General features: G+C 50.1%; 1 protein-coding gene across 2 annotated transcripts in view; it reads right to left on the reverse strand.

The window, feature by feature from the left end:
- CALB2 (calbindin 2) overlaps positions 1–23561 on the reverse strand; it is a 73847-nt gene that overhangs the window by 38092 nt on the left and 12194 nt on the right. The window lies entirely within an intron of this gene.

Consider the following 23561-nt stretch of genomic DNA (forward strand, 5'->3'; position numbering starts at 1 on the left):
TTGGAGTGGGGAAACTGCCCCTTGTTTCTCAAAAGGGGGCTATCTCCAAGACCTTTTGCTCCAGGGCAACCCACCAAACCTGATTTGGCAGAGGGCTGGATGTAACAGGAGGAATAGAATGCAGCTGGCCTAGCCCACATATCTAACTAGTTTCACCGGGCTGCTGAAGTATGTCCGGAATGCCCCCACAGCCTACCCCGCTGCTCTTGGTGGAGACAACGGGGCTCCATACCGCTTCTCTTGCCTCTCTGGGAGTGGAGGCCCCCCTGCCACCTCTACTCCCAGCCGGGGCTGGGCCAGGGCACAGGGTTCTGGGGATACAGCCATGGAGGGCCTGGTACCATAGTGTGCCTGTGGTCCCAGATTGCCTTATTATCCATCCCCAGTCCATCGAACCGGAGGAGCTCTGTGTGTCTATGGAGTTCCCTTGCCACACTTCCCTGACCCCTGAGCAGAGGCAGGAAGGAGGCTCTTCAGCTACTCTCCCTTAAGCTCAGCTTGGGCGTCAGTAACTCAGCAGGGGCAGGGAGCAGGCTCAGGAGAGAGCAGCACAGATTCAGGCAGTGTCTGTTCTCTGGATTTCCCTTTGGCATTATTCACTCCTGCGAGGGCAGACTGGCGTTACTGGTGCTCAAGCCTTCCAAAATAGGCCCAGAACTTGGGCCAAAGGGCCGGGGCTTGCTTACAGCATCAGGAGAGAACTGGATATGGGCCCCCGGCACAACATTTTAGATCCAGGTCTGAAGTGTGAGGCTGTTGTAGCCAGGCTCTTGCCTCATGATTGGAAGACAGGCAGAACTCGGATGGGCTGGGTCGAAAGCAGACCGATAGACACAGCCTCTACTAACTGAAAGCATCGCATCTGGTGCACCTCCAGGCAACACTTTGCTCCAACACGTGCCTCAGTTTAACCCTCACCCTGTCTCATCCCATCCCCTCCTGCCCATCACACCCCAGTGACAGCTCAACCCCTGCCACACCCCACACCCCTGCCCAGCACACAGCATATGGGGTGTCACACTTTTGCATCTAACTGCAGGGTTAGAAGGGACAGCAAGGTTCCTCTAGTCCCGGGTTTCAGTTCACCACCATGATATGAATATGTCGTGTTTGTACAAAGGATGCCTTGTGAGGTCTCATTTTGTAAGTCTTGATTTGTTGAACAAGAATATCCTGTTGGATTATGTATGCTACCACTGTGTGCAAAGCTCTGAGGTATTGCTAGATGTGATACTGAAATGTGGTGTGAGGTTGGGAACACCATTACAACAAAGGAGTAGCCATCAATAGCCAGCTGGTCGTTAATGGCTCATCAACGCACAATCCACTCTTCCAGAGCCTTCTCAGAGAAGGCACGTACACAATGGAGCCTGCTTGAGCAATGGAGACTGCCTGACCCGCATGTCACAGCGAGGACCTTTTTGGCAGCTGGAAGAAGGTATAAAAAGAGAGCCTCTTCCCCGCCCCCACCCAACTCAACACCCGGAAGAAGGTCTGGAGGACAAAGACTTTGAACTGGGGGAGTTTGGTCCCAGGCTGGGGGTTCCCAGCTTGTGTATTACAAAACTGTACCCTGCTTGTACCGTCCGTCAGGGTGAGAAAAGCTGTTTCGTTCAACTCTTGCTTAGACTAAATGTTTAGGATTTAGAATGCGTGTTACCTTTTTATTTTCTTCTTTATTTTCTTAACTATCTCTGATCTTTATGCCTACCACTTACAATCACGTCAAATCTCTCTCTGTCGTTAATAAATTTACTTTTAATGTTGGGAAATCTGCTCATGTTACAAAGGCTGACACCAGCCCACTTTCCTTTGACGAAGTGGGGAACTAGGTAATGAACTTACACTGGCCAGGCTCCTGACCAGTGCAAACTAGTACAGTTCTGGGGTGCAAGACTGGGGAGCTGGCGGGGGGGAATTGGCTGGAGCCTCCCCATTGTGGGGTCATGAGTGGCTGCGAGACCATTCATGCAGCTCAGTTGGGTGTGTCCCTGCCAGTGGACGGCTGTGTGAGTGCAGGGCCTGTTAGTATCACCGTGTGAGAGACAGCCCAGGGTGGTGGCTTTGGAGGACTCAGTGAGTTCACAGTCCAGGATGCGCCTCGGAGACCTGCCAGACCACGTCAACAACCTGGCAAGATCTCATACAGAGATTTACTAGGTGCCATCCTGCATAGCAAGACCTAGCCTGTCAGCCTCCCAGGTTAGCCTGTTTGGGCCAGCTACAGCAGCAAGGTGACTCAAAGCCTTTCCAGAAGTTCAGATCTATAGCCCTAAGCAGGCCTGTGGGCTGTTGTAACGTGCAGCAGTGGGCTAGTCTACTGTTCTATGGTACTTATATGGCCCCCAATACCGTAGTGTCTGAGCACCTCACTGTCTATTACCATATTTATCCACATAACACCCTGGGACATAGGGAAGTGCTATTATCTCATTTTACAAATGGAGCTAAGTGACTTGCACAAGGTCACATGGGAAGTCTGTGGCACAGCAGTAGGTCTCCTCTGTACTATGCTACTGCTCTAACGGCAGAACCATCCACCCCCTCGTATCGAGCAGACAGGTGGCTGGCTGGCTAGGGCTGATGTGTGATGTGATAAGTGTCAATGTATGACGGAACCCAGTAGATTTGGAACCTCCTCACCATGTTTGAAAGAATCCCCTCTCTCTCCTGGTCTCCAAGAGCACAAAACAAAAGTCAGGTCTGGAACAAAGGCTCAGGGCTCTCTTACATTGGGTCGATCTGGGGCCTATGTAGCTTTGTTCCAACCCAGGCTCTGTAGTTAATAGTGTAGCAGCATTTCCATTATAAACCCTCATTTCAGGGGTATATAGCTCAGCCCCAAGTGCTCGGTCTGGGCTGTGACTTGCCGCACAAGTTGTCAGTCAACCAACCTACTTCTCTCTTCTTACCAATCTGAGGCTATGTCTACACTAAGTTACGCTACTCCAACTATGTGAATAACACAGCTGGAGTGGACATAGCTTAGGTTGACTTACTGCGGTATCTACTACTTGCCCCTCTCGTTTGGGGTGGAGTACTTGGGTTGACCGGATGGCGATCTACGGTCGATTCGGTGGAGCTTCACTAGACCCACTAAATCAACTTCCAGTATGTCAACCGCTGGAGCATGGATCCGGCTATAGTGTAGACATAGTCTAAGAGCATTAACTACAGCCCTTTTTGAAATTGCAGGAGAGAGGGGAAAAAAGAAAGATGGATCCAATTGAGATCCTTCTTAGAAGTCAGGCTCCAAAAATGGCTTTGTTTTTTTTTGTTAAAAAGAGGAAATGTGGGAAGTGAGTCTCCCTCAACTTGATCAGATCATTGCTTCTATGTTGAGATTGGACGTCGGTCAATGCACAACTAGTAAACGAAAATCAGCCACTGAATATGCAGCAACTTGTCTTCAAAGCTCTTTCCTATGCCGTCTGACGGTGCATCATGGCACCTTGCACGGACATTGCTCTTTCCTAGAGCCTTGAAAGACTGAAGAATCAGAGGAATTATTTTGATCACCACTAAAATGCAGCCACTTCAGGTGTGGCATGTGGCAGTCTGTAGCCATTTTACAGTCCATTAAATACAAACCCAGGATATTAAAACAGCAACAAGCCCCTCTACATGGAAACTAGCCAGGAAGAAGGAAACATAACCAAAATCTCCACAACCTGGACTCCCAAGAAGAGGCCATACTGCAACAGCGCCCAAATATCATTCAGAAAGATGGAGTCTGCAGCATGCCCCAAGGGTCAGGCTGGGACTATTTCAGACAGGGAATTTCTACGGGGGGGGGAGGGAGGAGGGAATTCCTAAGTCAATAGGTGCTCATGGAAAACGCACTGTCAGAAGCGCACACCCTCTTTTCAACCAACTTGGTCGTTCACAACGGGGGCAGCAGCGCGGCAAAGTTCTAGAGCCTCTCTCACTTCTTAATAATCCCTAGCTCTTATCTAGTACGTTCCAGCTGTAGCTCCCAAAGCACTCTACAAAGGATGTTAGAATCATTATCCTCACAGTGGATGGGGAAACTGAGGCACAGAGAAGGGAAATGACTTGCCTAAGGTCACCCAGCAAGCCAGTGGCAGAGCTGGATAGAACTGAGGTCTCCCGAGTCCCAGTCCAGTGCTCCATCCATTAGATCACCCTGCCTTTGAGATCCCAGACTTCGTAGGTCAACAACACCACCTTGCACTCCACTCAGAAACCAACAAGCAGCCATTGCTGATCATGGATGGTTCGTTCTTGCTCACATGCTAAGGGTCTAACTGAGCACCATATATAGGGTCAGGAAAGAGTTTTCCCCTGGGTCAGATTGGCAGTAACCATGGGGGTTTTAACCTTCCTCTGTAGTGTGTGGGTGCAGGTCACTTGCCAGGATTATCTGGGCATATCTCAGTTAATCAGTTCTCTGCCCTCGTAGGGGCCTTCTGTTCCCTGCCTGTGGCACATCATAGTTTGGTTTCCTGGGGGCCGTAATACCTTGGTCTCATTTCTCTCGTTGTGTCAGTGTGCAGGTGGCCTGTGCTATACAGGGAGTCAGACTGGATGATCTGGTGCTCCCTTCTGGTCTGGAACTCTATGACTCTATAATGGCAAGTACTCCACGTAGCAAACTGACTGCTGCATTCTGCGTCAGCTTCCACATGGAGTTAAGGTGGCTATGTAGAGCGTCGACCCTAGAGGTCATAAAGACATGGATCAGTTTAGGGAGGCAGGATATAATTCCCCAACCTGGAATTTGTCCAGGACACTGAGACCAGCATCCCTGCCCTGATGATAGGTACTTGTCCCTTCCCATCTCATCTGAATGCTGAATATTGACTCGGGTGTTACCAGCCCACAGGCTGGAACGGCCCCAGAGATCTGCCTGGCTAAATAGCCCTAAGCACCGTTTGGAATTCTTTGCCAACTGATGGAGAGAACATCTATGGATGTAAAAAGCTGCCTTAATTCATATTTATCCAACTTCCAGAAATGGCTCAGGAATCTCTCTCATGAAAGACTCACAACAAAATTAAATACAACCTCCCACCTGTGATGTCGAACAGCGTGTATCCTGATGCTCTACATTACAATCATTCTTTGTTGGGAATGGAAGGGTTGGGCGGGAGATAAGGTAGGATGCCAGGGTTGAAGCCTAGAGTTACAGAAAGCTTTACTATGGTTTCAAACTTGAAACTCGACTCAGGTTTGCCAAAAGATTCTTAAAACTGGGCCAAGATTCCAATAACCCTGGGCTGGTATTAAGTTTTTGGACTGCAACCATGTCCGATCCTCTGGATTCACTCATTTTTAATTCCAACCCAGGCAAAACCTCGGTCTTTATTCCTCTCCAAGAGAGACAATGTCTGGAAGTTGAAGCTAGACAAATTCAGACTGTAACAAAGGTGTATGATTTAGCAGTGAAGTAACTAACCATTGGAGCAATGTCCTGAGAGCCATGGTGTCCTGCGTGACCTTGTGGAAGGCCTTTAGCCTCTCTGTGCAATGGGGATAATAATGCTTCCCTGCCTGACACAGGTGTTGTGAAGATAAATACATTAAAGATTGTGACATGCCTTGAGCTGTTCAATGCAAAGTGCTATACAGGAAATAGGTATTTATTATTTATTAGGATTACGGTGGCTTCTCCATCAGTGGCAATTTTTAAAATCAAGACCAGATGTTTTTCTAAAAGATCTGCTCCAGTTCAAGCAAGTGTTAGTTCAGGGAAGGGCTAAGTGTTCTGCAGGGAGGTCACAGTGGTCCCTTCTGTCCTTAGAATCTATGAGTTGTGCTAGGTGCTGTAAGCACATACAGTGAGAGACAGTCTCTGGCCCACAGCCTAAACAGATACGCGTCACGGGCAACTGAGGCCTGGAGAGGAGAAGGGTTTTGCCCAAGGTCACACAGCAGGTCAGGGATCATGCCAAGAAACCAGGCAGGGTTGCCAACTCCACATAGCAGGAAGTCACTGTACAAACCTTGAAAAATGGCTAGATGTTGCTGTTTAAGCACTCAAAAGGAGTCAAAAATGTCACTAAACAAAATGTCCAGAGAATTCAACATCTATCTATCTATCTATCTCTATCTATCTGTATATGCACCCAGGCAAGTTTAGTCACAAAATCATTGACAAGCAGCTCAGTAATGTTAATAAAATCCATTCCATGCTCTTCTTACTACATTCTGTTGCACACCAAGCCAATGTCATTATGTCTCAGTTGAGCACGTCCTTGGAAGGAATCACATTCTTGGGCTGAGATCACTATAATCTGCAGGCGAGGAAAAGAAGTTTGTGGAGGCTAATTAAATAGTTTGCTAAAGCCAGGCACACTTTGGTGAGAGCAGCAGATTAGCCAGGGCTTGTTTTTAGCCACGTGTCTTCTTTCTTGCTGCTCTGTAGTAGGTAGCACAGCCTGTGAGGCAGGGAAAGCTGGCTAATGAAGTGGGCAGGGCTGGGGAGGCAGGTTCGCCAGTGAGGAGAGCCGCATGGATGGAAGGTGGGGTGGAATGAGACAGGGCCATGTGCCCCAATGGGGCAGGGGGCACTGTGCCTCCACGGTTGAAGCCCTTACTACAGGACTGAATGTGGAGTTAGCTTGATTTCGGCTCCCCTTTACTCCTTCCCCTGGCTGGCCTGGGGTTAGCTGCCCAGCTGGGGGGACTGGGAAGGGGTCCAGCTAGCAGATTTTTGTTTTAAAATCTACTTTCTTGGTTCCCTGCAGCACCGAGCACAGGTCAGATGAATACCCTGGCTCTCCCTTTCACTAACCTGTCGGCTCAAATCCAGGCTGGCAAGAAAGTGAGGCTCAGCTGAAATTAACCAACCCCAGCCCTGTCTGAAGCACTTGCATGAGAGGAAAGTGATCAGGAACAGCCAGCATGGATTCACCAAGGGAAGGTCATGCCTGACTAATCTAATCGCCTTTTATGATGAGATTACTGGTTCTGTGGATGAAGGGAAAGCAGTGGATGTATTGTTTCTTGACTTTAGCAAAGCTTTTGACACGGTCTCCCACAGTATTCTTGTCAGCAAGTTAAGGAAGTATGGGCTGGATGAATGCACTACAAGGTGGGTAGAAAGCTGGCTAGATTGTCGGGCTCAACGGGTAGTGATCAATGGCTCCATATCTAGTTGGCAGCCGGTATCAAGTGGAGTGCCCCAAGGGTCGGTCCTGGGGCCAGTTTTGTTCAATATCTTCATAAATGATCTGGAGGATGGTGTGGATTGCACTCTCAGCAAATTTGCAGATGATACTAAACTGGGAGGAGTGGTAGATACGCTGGAGGGGAGGGATAGGATACAGAAGGACCTAGACAAATTGGAGGATTGGGCCAAAAGAAATCTGATGAGGTTCAATAAGGATAAGTGCAGGGTCCTGCACTTAGGATGGAAGAACCCAATGCACAGCTACAGACTAGGGACCGAATGGCTAGGCAGCAGTTCTGCGGAAAAGGACCTAGGGGTAACAGTGGACGAGAAGCTGGATATGAGTCAGCAGTGTGCCCTTGTTGCCAAGAAGGTCAATGGCATTTTGGGATGTATAAGTAGGGGCATAGCGAGCAGATCGAGGGACGTGATCGTTCCCCTCTATTCGACATTGGTGAGGCCTCATCTGGAGTACTGTGTCCAGTTTTGGGCCCCACACTTCAAGAAGGATGTGGATAAATTGGAGAGAGTCCAGCGAAGGGCAACAAAAATGATTAGGGGACTGGAACACATGAGTTACGAGGAGAGGCTGAGGGAGCTGGGATTGTTTAGCCTGCAGAAGAGAAGAATGAGGGGGGATTTGATAGCTGCTTTCAACTACCTGAAAGGGGGTTCCAAAGAGGATGGCTCTAGACTGTTCTCAATGGTAGCAGATGACAGAACGAGGAGTAATGGTCTCAAGTTGCAGTGGGGGAGGTTTAGATTGGATATTAGGAAAAACTTTTTCACTAAGAGGGTGGTGAAACACTGGAATGCGTTACCTAGGGAGGTGGTAGAATCTCCTTCCTTAGAGGTTTTTAAGGTCAGGCTTGACAAAGCCCTGGCTGGGATGATTTAACTGGGAATTGGTCCTGCTTTGAGCAGGGGGTTGGACTATTTGACCTTCTGGGGTCCCTTCCAACCCTGATATTCTATGATTCTATGATTCTATGAACCAGGCTTAACGTGGTAATTTACAAAAGTAAACCGCCCAGGTTAGTTACACCAGTGGAGATTTCTCTAATATGGGCAGGGGCATAATGTGGGCATGTTTTAACAGAGCCACAGATTGGGCCAGCAAGGCCGGGAGGTCCGCCTGGCTGGAGGGCTGAGCTGTGAGATGGGACAGACCAGTGCAGGCTGAGAAGGCTGTGGACAGGGGATGCTAGAGCTGAGGAGGAGGATGCAGCATGGCTTGCCATGAGGGTGTGCACTGGCTAGGGAGTGACCCCGCCACACATATCCCTCACCCCTGCATTAGACTGTAAGCACTCCAGGGCTGGCCCTTTCCTTTTATATTTCTTGTATATTTATGGTTATGGGCTGACTGTGTGCTTGGTGCTGTAACTGCAATGAATGTGGCCGCTGTGGGGGTCAGGGGCAGTTTGCTGTAATGTCCCAGGCAGGTCAGATACATAGAATCATAGAATATCAGGGTTGGAAGGGACCTCAGGTCATCTAGTCCAACCCCTTGCTCAAAGCAGGACCAATCCCCAACTAAATCATGATCTATTGCTGCCAGATGAAATGGTCTAATGGAAATGCACATACCCTCATTAGCTGCTCTTCTCTCTTGCACCAGTTCCTGTTCACTGGGAAGGTAGTTCTTGGGGCCTGTTTCTTCTCTGCTTCTTGTGTGAGGAATTGCTCCCAGTGTCATGGCGCTGAGGCTTAGCTACAGAACATTGAACTTGAAAATGCCTGACGAAGCCCTGGCATGTGGGTCACTGGGAGAAACTGCAGCAGAGAGAGGAAGCTGATGTGGGGGGAATCTCGGAGAGCCTCTGCTGCTACCCAGGTACAGCCATTGCTAGGACACCAGAATGAAGCTCTTATGGAGAGCTCCTTCTGTGTGCGTCCCTCTCCATGACTGGGTAACCCCGGCAGGGCCTCTTGGGACAGTATTGCTGCGAGTCGCCATTAAAGCATCTGCACTCCCATGATGGGATAAGCCCTTACTCAAGTTAAAAATCATCCTGAAGGTGATGGGAATTCTGCCTGTGAAAGGACTGGGAGGATACCAGGAACTTGCCCATTTGTTATATCTATCAATGGTATTTACATGGCCGCTGTAACAGGGTGACTGGCCCTTTAAGGGGAAACAGCTGCAGTGCCCACCTGTGATGCTTAATTCATGCCCCAAGTGCAGAAAATGAGCAGTCAGGTCCCATGTCTAAATCAGATCCTCTGGGGTGGAGAGCAAACAGAAGCCTGTGGCCAGCCAGAGAGAATCCACATTCTGGGAGCTGCTGTCGGATAGAGAGGAGAGAGAGACTAGGGGTACCAAAAAGCCCTGCAGTAGCAAGTCTCCGAGTCTGGGTCAATGGACTTTGCTAAAAGGAGCAGTGTAGCCATTCTGCCTGGGTTGGAGCCTTCATTCTCGGAGTGTGTTGTCTGCAGCGCCTCCTGCTGGTGTCCCTCCGCACCTAGACCTGCCTCTTCACTAGCTCCTCCTCCTTCGCAGCTGTCTTTGTGGCAGAATGTAGGGGGTGACTGCAGAGACAAAAGATGCCTTTGACCAGGGGAGAGGGAGATCAGATAGTGGCCAGCTGCAGTCTGCAGGCACGGGTGCTGTTAACCTCAAGCTCTCATTGTTTTAATGTAAAGAACACCACGCTCCCTGCATGATGGTCTCTTGCTGGGTATGACCGAGCTGCAGCTCCTCCCTGAGACAAGTCAGCTCAGCTACCCACCCAGTGCATGCTGTCCAGCCACAGGGCTGCCGGTGAGACCTCCAGGGTGTGCTCAGGGTCCGCCTCAGAATTATAGCCTAGGCTCACAGAGCGAGCGGTGGAAGGAGCCAACTGTAGCGACTCATCCAGTCCATTCCCATTCCCTAGGGCAGGGATGGGCCACTTTAAGGTAGCAGAGGGCCACAAAAATCTACTAAAACCCTTTGGCGGGTTGGGATAGTTGGGTCTTGCCTCCAGGTGAGGTGATGTGATGTGGGCGGGGGCGGGGGGGGAGGTCGGGTCTTGCTCCGGGGGAGTGGATTTGGTGACCAAGATGCCCTGTGCAAATCCTGCAGCAGCAGCTCCTTCCCACAGGACTGGGCACAGCTTCCTGCGCTGGCCCATTGGATCTTGCCACAGTGTCACATGACATACGTGTCCCCCTTTGGGCAGGGCTCATTCCTCGCCCTGCCCCCTTGCTGGCCCTAGATGTGCCAGATCACCTGCCCCAACCTGGACTGTGGCGGGCCAAATCAAATGACCTGGCAGGCTGGATGCAGCTCCTATGCCACCAATTGCCCATCCCTGCCCTAGGGTATCCAGCGTTTGCGTTTATAATGAGGTAGCACCCAACAGCCACAGCCAAGTTGGGCCCCACTGTGCTAGGACCTGTGCAAATCTATCATAAATTACAGTCCATGCCCTAAAAGACCATTGCCTGGTCGCTCTCTCCTTCCCCACATGGCAGCTCTTTGCTGAACACCTGGCATTGGTTGATTGGCATGAAGGACTTTGTGGGACTTACCTAGTGCAAAGACTGGGGTCAAGGAGTGAGATGGGATATGACTGAGGAATTCAGTTACAAATGGCACAGTGAAAAGTGACCAGTTCCTTCTTTCTCCATAATGAGAATGGTGGGGGTCAGCAGCTGGAAATGCTTCTCCCCATAGGGTGGAGTTCATGGCTGCAGAAGGCCATTGTGTCAGGCGCTGACCCAGATGATTTTATCAAGAACATCTGCAGCTATTGCAAGCAAAAGATAAATCAGTCTCATGCTTCAAGGGCTGGGCATACGCTGGTTGCTGCTATGGTCAGGAGGAATTACATACTTATCCCTCAACCTCCCATAGACTGCACAGGTGTTCCTATGCATCATTAGGAGTTCTTATCTTCCTCTGAGCTCTCTAGCATTGACTGCTTTTGGAAGAAGTTTATTGATGGCCCAATGGGCTGGTGCCCCAGTGCTTTGTGACATGCTGCAGTAACAGAGATTCACTTGTTAAAATTCCCAAGGAGATAAATAGCTCCTCGTGATAACTGCTGAATTTCCTTAGTTATAGAAAAACAGCCCGTATGTTCTGTAAACGACACAACTTGGTGTTTAGGCAGTGCCAAGTTTCTTTAAACATAGACATTCAGTATCTATCACTAGAACTCTTTGTTTACTTACTTTTGACCAAAAAAAGAGACTGTTTTTACACAATGCATAATTAGCCGGTGGAACTCATTGCTACAAATATCACTGAGGCCAAGAGCTTACCGGGATTCAGAAAAGACTCAAACATTTATATAGCTAGTGAGAACATCCACATTTAGATTAACTAGGACTATACATGCACCAACTCCAGAACAGGGAAGGGCTAGAAGCCTGCGTTGCTTCAGGGCCTAAACCAACATCTCATGGAGGAGTTAATTAGAAACTTCTCTTGAGGGTTGGTCATTAACAAATGTCCACTGGTGGGTCCTGCTATGGCCCCTATTATCTGAGCACCTCACAATGTTAACCAGAGTTGTCCTGGCAGCTCCCCTGGGAGGCAGGGAAGTGCTATTACCCTTGTCTGACAGATGAGGAAGTGAGGCACAGAGACAGACTAAGGCCCTTCTTCAGGGTCACACAGAGACCAATAGCAGAGCAAGGAATCGGACCTGGGTGTGTCTCAGTCGCCGGGATCATTGCTGATGTGCATGGGGGAGGCTTGTACTGCCACAGCCCCTGTGGCAACTAGCTCGTGGGGCTAGAAGACATCAGTCTCCATGACTGGCATGCTGGCACCTTTCATCCAAGCAGAGTTCCACTCGATGGCACCACTAACTCGCTCAGTGTCCTCTTGGAGCAATGCACGTTGCCCAGGATTCTCTGCTTGCTGTCTCCTTGTAGATCCCTTGTTTTCCTCCCAGGACCTGCACCCCCCTTCCTCTTTTGTTTTTTGCTGGCTCCTGTGTTCTTTTGACCTCTTTGTTTTCACGGGCAGAGCCCCACCACACACTGATCAAAAAGGCTGGTGCCCTGCACCCACACATACATCCAAGCAGTGTCCCGCTAGCTCCCTTCTTCTTGTCTGGGGGTCTCCGCCTGGTGCCTCGCACAGATGCTCTTCTGTTGTACCTTTGACCCATCTCTGCACTGTTCATTTGTCCCATTAGTTGACCTCAGGGTTTTTCTGGCTCTTCCCCACGCCGAAGTGGATGGCCCTCCCTTCACTGGAGATCAAAGAGCCCAGAGCCTTTCGCTAGCATTGAAAAGTACTTTGAAAATTCCAGTCCCTTGCTGAGCTCCTTTTGGCAACTTGGCGCTGGGGCCTCAATCCACAGGGCTGCACGAGTGGTTTCCTGGAAAGGACCACCTCTCTTTGCTGCCCTGCCAGAAATAGTCCTCCCAGGAAGGGCGCAGGCAAGCCATTGCCAGTCGAGCCTCACGTGGATCTTGCAGCAGCCTTTCCCCAGTCGCTGGGCAGCCAGGTTGGAAGGGTCAGTGAACAAAGTATGGCTGGCTGCTTTGGCCCTGGAAGGAGCTGCCGTCTGGCTTGCAAAACATTTAACGGCCTTCTACGCTGCTGTACACTTAAAGCTGGGGTTCCTATGGTAACAATGCCTGCTCTCTCTCTTAATGAATTCATTCCCAATTAGTTTCCGTTCGGTCTCCCTTCCTTTCTCTCTCTAACTCCAGTTCATCTCTCTGCCGTCACTTTCTAATTGCCATCTGAAAGGCTCCCGTGTTCGGGTGTTCTCATGTGGAGCAGAGCAAGCAGGGCGAGGCTCCATCAAAGACTGAATAAAGCGGCCGGGGGGTGCGGCGCTCAGCCAGGAATCCGGGGAGCGGGGAGCAGTGATCGCTATCTCCCGCCACCTTCCTATCCAAGCCGGCTACACAAAGAGAGATGCCACTGACATCCCCTCCGCGCCCCTCCCCCACCCAGCAGCTGGGCGTGTGAGTGCACCAGGCCCCTAGAAACAACGAGCAATCGCATCGTGTCTGCGCTTTCCCAGCACGGTGAGTAATGAGGCTTGTCCTGCAACCGTGCCTGGAATGACACACACGTACAAGGCCTGGTCTGCATTGCACAGCGCTACGCTGGGACTGGAAAGGAAGAAACGCGGACAGATCTGAGCTCCTTTACCCACCTAGAATACAGAAGAGGAAGCTGTGACGAGATTTTCTCTCGGCTGCACCAAAGAGAAGCTCTGGAGAACGAAACACCCAAAGGCAAGAACTAAGGAGACACCTGCTTGTCTCCCCCGGCCCCCTCTACCTTCTTACTGAACTGTTTGGGAATGACTAACTCCTCTATGGCTATACTGCAATTAGACACCCGCGGATCAGGCTCGGGGCTAAGGGGCTGTTTAATTGTGATGTAGACGTTCAGGCTAGGACTGCAGCCCGGGCTCTAGGACTCTGCAAGGGCATTAACATGGCAATTAAACAGCCCCTGAGCCCGAGCCCCGCGAGCCCGAGCCAGCTGGCATGGGCCAGCCGTGGTGTCTAGTTGCAGTGCAGGCATATCCTAAGACTATTAGGGCTTGAAGGTTGTGCCGTGTATTACTGGAAAGGTCATCTTTCATGCATGCTAAAGTACCAGCTTAGAGTGCTTCCATTCCTGCCTCTCAGAGCCCAGGGCACTGGGGTAAGCAATTGCTCACCCAGTCCGCTGGTTCCTGTATGTGGGGTTTCCATTGTCACCCACCCTTGACTGATGGTGGGTCTGTACGGTTACTAGGACAAGTAGCGTGAGCATTTGGGGCCGACGCACCATCACTGTGCCGATGACATTTGGCTCTGTCCCTCATTCAGTGGACACCATGTGTGGACCCTGCTTTCCCAGTGGGCCTGCCGAAGGGTGAGCTGCAATCCAGATGGAGGTGCAATCCTGATAAGATGGAGGCAATGCTAGCTGGTTGGGGGAATGCAACTGAGCTGACACCTAGCCCATGAGAAATCCAGCCTGCCCACCAGCCTGTGGCCACGAGCAGGGGCTGCTTCCAGTGCCCAACTGGGATCTGTTAAGGGCACTCCACCTTTCTGGAACTGTGAGACACCTTTTTGGTTTTGGTCCACAGCCTCTATCTCCACCCAACCCACTGACAGCCTCCAACCACACCTCCATGCTGAGGGTTCATATTACAGGCTTAACTGATCGTTCTCCAAAGAAGATCGCTTTGCTGCTGCGGGTCACGGTGGCATTCTCAAAAGGGTGTACTGGAGGTTCATCTTGCCCCATGAAGCTGGTACATGCACTGGGGCAGCTCATGCCAATAGAGAGAGATGAGGGAGATACAAAGATATCAGGAGTGCTCATTACTTGTTCTAAGCAGTACCAGGGATTCTGTGAGCCCTATCTAGTATTTCTGCTGGTGTGCTCAGAAGCAGTGTCTCTCGGAGGAGGAAATTAGTGTCCGTCTAATAATTAGTCACATGTCTACTCTCGCAGGGTATTTGGTTTCAAGAATGTTGAAGGCATGCTTCACAAATCTCCCTTTTTATCTCTGAATCATAGAATCATAGAATCATAGAATATCAGGGTTGGAAGGGACCTCAGGAGGTCATCTAGTCCAACCCCCTGCTCAAAGCAGGATCAATCCCCAATTAAATCATCCCAGCCAGGGCTTTGTCAAGCCTGACCTTAAAAACTTCTAAGGAAGGAGATTCTACCACCTCCCTAGGTAACGCATTCCAGTGTTTCACCACCCTCCTAGTGAAAAAGTTTTTCCTAATATCCAACCTAAACTTTCCCCACTGCAACTTGAGACCATTACTCCTTGTCCTGTCCTCTTCTACCACTGAGAATAGTCTAGAACCATCCTCTCTGGAACCACCTCTCAGGTAGTTGAAAGCAGCTATCAAATCCCCCCTCATTCTTCTCTTCTGCAGACTAAACAATCCCAGTTCCCTCAGCCTCTCCTCATAAGTCATGTGTTCCAGACCCCTAATCATTTTTGTTGCCCTTCGCTGGACTCTCTCCAATTTATCCACATCCTTCTTGTAGTGTGGGGCCCAAAACTGGACACAGTTCTCCAGATGAGGCCTCACCAATGTCGAATAGAGGGGGACGATCACGCCCCTCGATCTGCTGGCTATGCCCCTACTTATACATCCCAAAATGCCATTGGCCTTCTTGGCAACAAGGGCACACTGCTGACTCATATCCAGCTTCTCGTCCACTGTCACCCCTAGGTCCTTTTCCGCAGAACTGCTGCCTAGTCATTCGGTCCCTAGTCTGTAGCGGTGCGTTGGGTTCTTCCGTCCTAAGTGCAGAACCCTGCACTTTTCCTTATTGAACCTCATCAGATTTCTTTTGGCCCAATCCTCCAATTTGTCTAGGTCCCTCTGTATCCTATCCCTGCCCTCCAGAGTATCTACCTCTCCTCCTAGTTTAGTATCATCCGCAAATTTGCTGAGAGTGCAATCCATACCATCCTCCAGATCATTTATGAAGATATTGAACAAAACCGGCCCCAGGACCGACCCCTGGGGCACTCCACTTGACACCGGCTGCCAACTAGACATGGAGCCATTGATCACTACCTGTTGAGCCCGACAATCTAGCCAGCTTCCTACCCACCTTATAGTGCATTCATCCAGCCCATACTTCTTTAACTTGCTGACAAGAATACAGTGGGAGACAGTGTCAAAAGCTTTGCTAAAGTCAAGAAACAATACATCCACTCCTTTCCCTTCATCCACAGAACCAGTAATCTCATCACAGAAGGCGATTTGATTAGTCAGGCATGACCTTCCCTTGGTGAATCCATGCTGACTGTTCCTGATCACTTTCCTCTCATGTAAGTGCTTCAGGATTGATTCTTTGAGGACCTGCTCCATGATTTTTCTGGGAACTGAGGTGAGGCTGACTGGCCTGTAGTTCCCAGGATCCTCCTTCTTCCCTTTTTTAAAGATTGGCACTACATTAGCCTTTTTCCAGTCATCCGGGACTTCCCCGGTTCGCCACGAGTTTTCGAAGATAATGGCCAATGGCTCTGCAATCACAGCCACCAATTCCTTTAGCACTCTCAGATGCAACGCGTCCGGCCCCATGGACTTGTGCACATCCAGCTTTTCTAAATAGTCCCTTACCACCTCTTTCTCCACAGAGGGCTGGCCATCTACTCCCCATGCTGTGATGCCCAGGGCAGCTGTCTGGGAGCTGACCTTGTTAGTGAAGACAGAGGCAAAAAAAGCATTGAGTACATTAGCTTTTTCCACATCCTCTGTCACTAGGTTGCCTCCCTCATTCAGTAAGGGGCCCATACTTTCCTTGGCTTTCTTCTTGTTGCCAACATCCCTGAAGAAACCCTTCTTGTTTTTCTTGACATCTCTTGCTAGCTGCAGCTCCAGGTGCGATTTGGCCCTCCTGATTTCATTCCTACATGCCCGAGCAATATTTTTATACTCTTCCCTGGTCATATGTCCAACCTTCCACTGCTTGTAAGCTTCTTTTTTATGTTTAAGATCCACTAGGATTTCACCTTTAAGCCAAGATGGTCGCCTGCCATATTTACTATTCTTTCGACACATCGGGATGGTTTGTCCCTGTAACCTCAACAGGGATTCCTTGAAATACAGCCAGCTCTCCTGGACTCCTTTCCCCTTCATGTTAGTCCCCTAGGGGATCCTACCCATCCGTTCCCTGAGGGAGTCGAAGTCTGCTTTTCTGAAGTCCAGGGTCCGTATCCTGCTGCTTACCTCTCTTCCCTGTGTCAGGATCCTGAACTCAACCAACTCATGGTCACTGCCTCCCAGATTCCCATCCACTTTTGCTTCCCCCACTAATTCTTCCCGGTTTGTGAGCAGCAGGTCAAGAAAAGCTCCCCCCCAGTTGGCCCATGCATTGCCATGTCAGCCTTCTTCTGATAAATGTGTTAGTCTCTAAGGTCCCACAAGTACTCCTGTTCTTTTTGTGGATACAGACTAACACGGCTGCTACTCTGAAACCTTCATTTCCCCTGGCTCTCTTGAGCTCTCTTTACTGGATGTTCTTGGGGAATCAGAGCTGCAGTCCAGTACATTATCCAGGCTAAGGGATTCGCAGAACAGCAGTTGTTTATCAGGTGAAGCCTCCTAACCGAGAGCCTTAGGGAGGATTGACAACGAGACTGTTGGAGCTACTATGTGGCCATCTCCTCAAAGAGTTGTCCTGAAAGCTGCTGAGAGAGAATGAATTGGAAACAGATCCTATTTGTCCTTGCAACCATTTATTCTGCAGGTTAATGTTCCACTCATTGAGCTCTTGCTTCCATGGGCTCTGGATTCTTATCTTCCAAGGAAGAGGAAAGGTCAATTTACAGCTTCAGCTTCTCTGCCCTCTATTCTCAGACACCAGCCCATCCAAAAATCATCAGTAACCTGCGAGCTAAGTAGCCACCCAGCCGGACCCTACCTGCCTTATGAAGTATAAGGAGATCAGAGGCTAAAGTGATATGGCTGTAGACAACCACTACTTTACCCAGAGAGCCTACATTGGCCATTCCTTTCAATACTGTATGCTCAGTCCCGACAAGGTCATTTCTGCCTTCAGGAAGAGAGTTGCTTCCAGTGTCAAAAGGAACACTAGGAGTTAGAACGTAAATGAGTTAATACACACCCCTTAATCTCTCTCTTGCCAGGTCTGCTCAGGTAAGGCTGACGGCTAGCAAAACTGTACTGATGCCCACAGACAGTGTATTCTCCTCTGCCCGTCCAAAAGAGTAACGGTTACCACCCCCATTAGCACTGTCTGCCTGCCTAGCACAGGGTTCTACAGTCCCATCTATCACCATGGTGTTCGGGCTTCTTCCAGTAGAACCAGTATCAACAGCCAAATCCCGAGTGGGCTTCATGGATTCTCCAGAACTAATGGAAGACAGATGAGTAGTCCACCCTCCTGCTCATCTCCCAAATTGCAGCATGACCCAAGGAGCCAGGTACACATGACATGGTGCCAGGTGATCAGCCCCCATGAAAGGTCTGCATTATAAAGTGACTAAGTTAACAGCAAGAACATATCATTACTAAGGGTGAACAAAATGGTCCAAGTAGATCCTTGGTATAACTCCATCAATGTTCCCCAGAGCATTATAGATAGAAGAAACGGAATGGCCAAGGCCACTCTTAAATGCTCCTTTGCTGCCAAAGGCTGATCCTCAGTTTTTGAAGACCTTACAAATTCAGGCCCATCTGACAAAGGCCTGTCTTAAGTGCTACGGCTCTGTGGCAACCAGATGGTCTCCTCCGCCCAACTGTGCCCAGTGTCTATGGCAATTCGAATTCTGCCTCTCATTGGCAGGATCATTCACTGGTGTAAGCAGTATGGCCATAGAGCATCAGGCTGGTGAATAATTATAAGGTTTCCATTTCACCTAAGGGAACTGGAAGGGTTTAGCAGGTAGACAACAGAATGTAAGGGGACTGTTGTCCCCTTGCTAAAACTCAGTGGGGGGGTTTGGTTGCTAGCTCACAGTACCAAAAGAAAGGGGAAGGGTCGATGGGAAATCAGGACCTGAAGACCTACAGTCCCCAGGGCGATAGAGAGAGGCCAATGCTCCAGGTCAGCCTGATGGACAGGGTGGGCAGGCTAATGAGGGAGTCAGGAGGCCAAGGGGTCCCGTCCTCTGTGTGAGCTATTGCCTGGGTCAGACAGAGTGGGGCTGAGCTAAGGAGAGAGCAGGGGCCCGAGCTGAGCTGGGGAGCAGAGCTGTGCTGGCCAGAGGGGCCAGAGCAGCAGCCCAGGGAGCTGGAGGCAGGGCAGCAGCAGCACTGAGGCAGAGTGGTGGAGCTGGGGCTGGGGCTGGAGCTGTCTGGAGCCGGGTGCGGTGAGCAGCTGGGGAGAGTGAGGGGGACGCTGGGCAGCGGGCCCAGCACAGGCCAGACTTGGGGGATCAGAACCCTGACGGGGCGGGGGCGATGCCGAGAAGCAGGGCCCTGCCACCTAAAGCCTGAGGGTGTGTGGCCACCACCAGAGCAAGTGTCCGACCCGCAGCATCCCTGCAGCACAGCCAGGGCCAGAGAAGGGGCCTGGGACGTGTGAGGAACAGACTGAACTGCCCTGACATCCCAGAGATGCTGGTTGTGATGTCCCCGGGCCGCAGAGCTGGGTGATGGGTTTTCCTTTCACCTTTGCCATTTTCTCCTTATTTTTTAATTAGTTGCTATTTAATAAATTCTATTTGCTTAAACTATATGTAATGTAATGGTTTTGTTCAATATCTTCATTAATGATCTGGAGGATGGTGTGGATTGCACCCTCAGCAAGTTTGCAGATGACACTAAAGTGGGAGGAGAGGTAGATACGCTGGAGGGTAGGGGTAGGCTACAGAGGGACCTAGACAAATTGGAGGATTGGGCCAAAAGAAATCTGATGAGGTTCAACAAGGACAAGTGCAGAGTCCTGCACTTAGGACGAAAGAATCCCATGCACCGCTACAGGCTGGGGACCGAATGGCTAGGCAGCAGTTCTGCAGAAAAGGACCTAGGGGTGACAGTGGATGAGAAGCTGGATATGAGTCAACAGTGTGCCCTTGTTGCCAAGAAGGCCAATGGCATTTTGGGGTGTATAAGTAGGGGTATAGCCAGCAGATCAAGGGACGTGATCATTCCCCTCTATTCGACATTGGTGAGGCCTCATCTGGAGTACTGTGTCCAGTTTTGGGCCCCACACTACAAGAAGGATGTGGAAAAATTGGAAAGAGTCCAGCAAAGGGCAACAGAAATGATTAGGGGACTGGAACACATGACTTATGAGAAGAGGCTGAGGGAACTGGGGATGTTTAGTCTGCAGAAGAGAAGAGTGAGGGGGGAATTTGATAGCTGCTTTCAACTAGCTGAAAGGGGGTTCCAAAGAGATGGATCTAGACTGTTCAGTGGTACCAGATTACAGAACAAGGAGTAATGGTCTCAGGTAGCAGTGGGGGAGGTTTAGGTTGGATGTTACGAAAAACTTTTTCACTAGGAGGGTGGTGAAGCACTGGAATGCGTTACCTAGGGAGGTGGTGGAATCTCTTTCCTGAGAGGTTTTCAAGATCAGGTTTGACAAAGCCCTGGCTGGGATGATTTAGTTGGGGATTGGTCCTGCTTTGAGCAGGAGGTTGGTCTAGATGTCCTCCTGAGGTCCCTTTCAACCTGATATTCTAGGATTCAGTGGGTCAGGGAAGCGTCCAGAGTGGAAAGAGCACCCTGGAGTGGGGACACCTGAGCCCTGCCTAAGTGACCACGACAAGGTTGGGGCTCGAGTCCCCCAGGAATCCTGGACCCAGCCTTGTTGGGGTTATGAGGACTCTGCCACACAGGAGAGTGGAAGGGGAGCTCTCAAGGGCAGGCAGGTCTCTGGGTAAAGGAAGTGGGAGCGAGGACTCAGATCCTTTCGCTAGCCCATTTCATCGGGGTAGTGTGTAAGACAGGAAAGTTCCCCACAATAGTGGGACCATTCCCCCGGTTACAAGAAGTTGGTGGATTTGTCATCTTTATGTAAAATCTGTCTAGATACTTCTATGGATCACAGCACCTTTGTTTCTGGATTGAGCTTCACAACGCCCCCTGCCCCCAACAGTCCCATTTTACAGATGGGAAACTGAGACACAGAGCAAATGCCGTGACCTCCCAAAGATCACACAGGAAATTTTTGGCACCACTAGGAAGATAACCTGAGCCCCAGGCCAGTGCCAGAACCAGGACACCATTCGTCCACCTCTTTATCAATAAAAAATGCAGAGGAGCCCCAAGCACCTCTCAATTCAGTTAAAGAGCAGCAATTGGTTCAGCAAATTGAAAAGAAAAACAAGAAAAGCTCGAAGTTGCTGGATTATCTTTTGCCATGGCCACGTCAGAGCTCTCAGCAAAGCAGGTAGATCTTACCCTCCCACTACTGCACTGTAAATGACCCACAGCCCAGCGTCAGATCGCTTCAGAAGTTTCACCCATATGGTTATTTACAGTTGTGCCATGGGCAGAATGGCAGTTCAGATTCTGCTCTTCACTGACCTTTTTTTTTAAAACCATGGCTGCTGCTCAACTAAGTGGCTCAGTCCAGAATTTTGGTCTCCTTGCTAGAGTATGTATTTGTCCCCCATTACAGCATCTGAGCCCCTCCCAATCATTAATGTATTTACTCTCACAGTACCTCATGTGAGGTAGGGCTGTGCTATTATCTGCATTTTACAGAGAAGAAACTGAGACACAGAGACACTCGATGAATTTCCTAAGGTCACACAAGGAGTCTGTGGCAGAAGACACAATTGAACCCTGCTCTCCAGCTACTTCCGTAACCCCTGGGCCATCCTCCATCTCCTGTGCATCCCCTCCGCTGCGTCACCACAGAATCAAAGAGTACATGCCGTGCACTGAAAGCCTGGGGAGTTGGTTTGGTTTTCAGCCACTTCGGTCAGTAACTACATTTTGCACTGTGAGTTCTGTACACAGCTAGTACACATTCCTGCAGGATTCAGCTATCCACAGTGACTGTCAGAGGTGAAAGAGTGGCTGACAAGTGGACCTCATGCTGGCATCAGCCAGGCAGAGAGCTTTGCTGTCTATTTAACTGGAGTGAGAAGAACCTCGCCCTGGTATCTGTTTCCAGTGAGAAGAGAGGCTGGAGAGCTTGGTGGAGATTGCTTTGGCTATTTATTTCAGAGCCATCACTTTGAGTCCACCCTGTTCTTACATCAGATGAGTTTGATGGTGTCCATCCAACAAGGTTCAAATCATAGAATCATAGACTATCAGGGTTGGAAGGGACCTCAGGAGGTCATCTAGTCCAACCCCCTGCTCAAAGCAGGACCAACCCCAACTAAGTCATCCCAGCCAGGGCTTTATCAAGCCTGACCTTATAGAGCCCTCCTCCTGTGGGATCATAGCACAATGAGAATGCACTATCCTTTCACCGCCCATGGCCATGAGGGGACCAAGCCCAGTCCAAATCGTGGGTGCAATGAGTTCAGTGCTATCATACAAATGGGTTTTAATCTCTGCTTAGGGGAGGCCAAGCACGGGAAATGCAGGGGTTGGCGACAGTCAGGCCTGAGGTGCCTTCGCAGAGCCGTTGGGGGAACTGGCCCACACCAGGCCGGTCCAATCAATCTGACACACTAACATTCCCCAAAGCCACCAGCAGCGGCCTGGAGTTGACTCCACCAGCAGAGCATTTGAACCTTTTCCCTACAGTGATGTCTTGCCACCAAGAAGAAGTTTCAGACCCACCCCTCTCATCAAGCCATAAGGAAGGGGAGGCTGATCATGACAATCTGGCTGGGATGATTTAATTGGGGATTGGTCCTGCTTTGAGCAGGGGGTTGGACTAGATGACCTCCTGAGGTCCCTTCCAACCCTGATATTCTATGATTCTATGACAACCCCTCCCCAGCCAAGAACCCCGCCACTACCTCAGTGGCTCATGAACAGACAAGAGCCTCCGTTTTTAGCGTGCTCTAGACCCAACCTCCCAGTAGCCTCAATGAGTCCTAGAGCTTAAGGTCAGTAGGGACCACCATTTCATCTCGCCGGACCTTCTGTAGATCACAAGCCTCCAACACCCGCACGCTGAGCCCAGCCATGGAAATGAGACCAACATGAAGGAGTTGTTTGTGCTTCTGCTGCTCTGCTGCTGTCCCACTGCATGCTGGCCTCTGCTTTGGAGCCCAGACAGAGGAGAGGCAGATGGTTATTGACACTGTCCCACAATGTTCTGAGGTCTGAACGGGCATAGCCAGAGGGGCAGCAGATTTATCCACAGTGACGGACTCTCAGCTGGGTCCCAAGAAGCCTGGTGCTTCAGAGCTGCCGTTCTTTTCCATATCAGCTGAGACAATCTTCAAGCCAGTGAGCACAAAATAAAAGTGAATGAATGAATAGACTTAAGAGCTGCAGTGTCATTCACAAGGATAGACACAGCTGCCGTAATCAATCCTGCTGCCCTTGGGAGTACAATGGTCAGTGATTTATTGGTGGGTATCCTCACCAGGCAAAGGTCCGCGGCTGCAGGCTGAGCTAAATTAATGAGTTGCAGTATATTTAGTAAGTGATTGGGCACACCAAAGAGGGATGGGGTGGAAGTTGGGGGAAAAATACATTTCCCAGCTAGGAAATTCCCTTCATGAAAAAAATCTCTACAGCTGAGCAGCAGCCAGGGACAAAAAACACCCTCTTGGAACTTCATGATTACAGCAGGATAGAACTCAGATCTTCCTATTACAGAAAGCACAGGCACCTGCCATTGGAGCTAAGGGAAAATCTCCTCTAAGCAGAAGCAGTATAGAGTTAATGGCACACAATTGAGCAGTTCTGATTGCTGCCAGTAGAAGGCAGTCATGTACATACAAACCAATTCATTACAATAGCTTTATGGGAAATATAGGATGGTCCAGCGATCAGGGTGCTAGCCTGGGACTCCACAGAGCCTGGTCCAATGCCTTGGTCTGCCATAGACTTCTTGTGTGACCTTGGGAAAGTCACTTCGTCTCCTGTGCCTCAGTTT

Source organism: Lepidochelys kempii, chromosome 12 (genome assembly GCF_965140285.1).
Source record: "Lepidochelys kempii isolate rLepKem1 chromosome 12, rLepKem1.hap1, whole genome shotgun sequence".
Classification (NCBI taxonomy): domain Eukaryota; kingdom Metazoa; phylum Chordata; order Testudines; family Cheloniidae; genus Lepidochelys; species Lepidochelys kempii.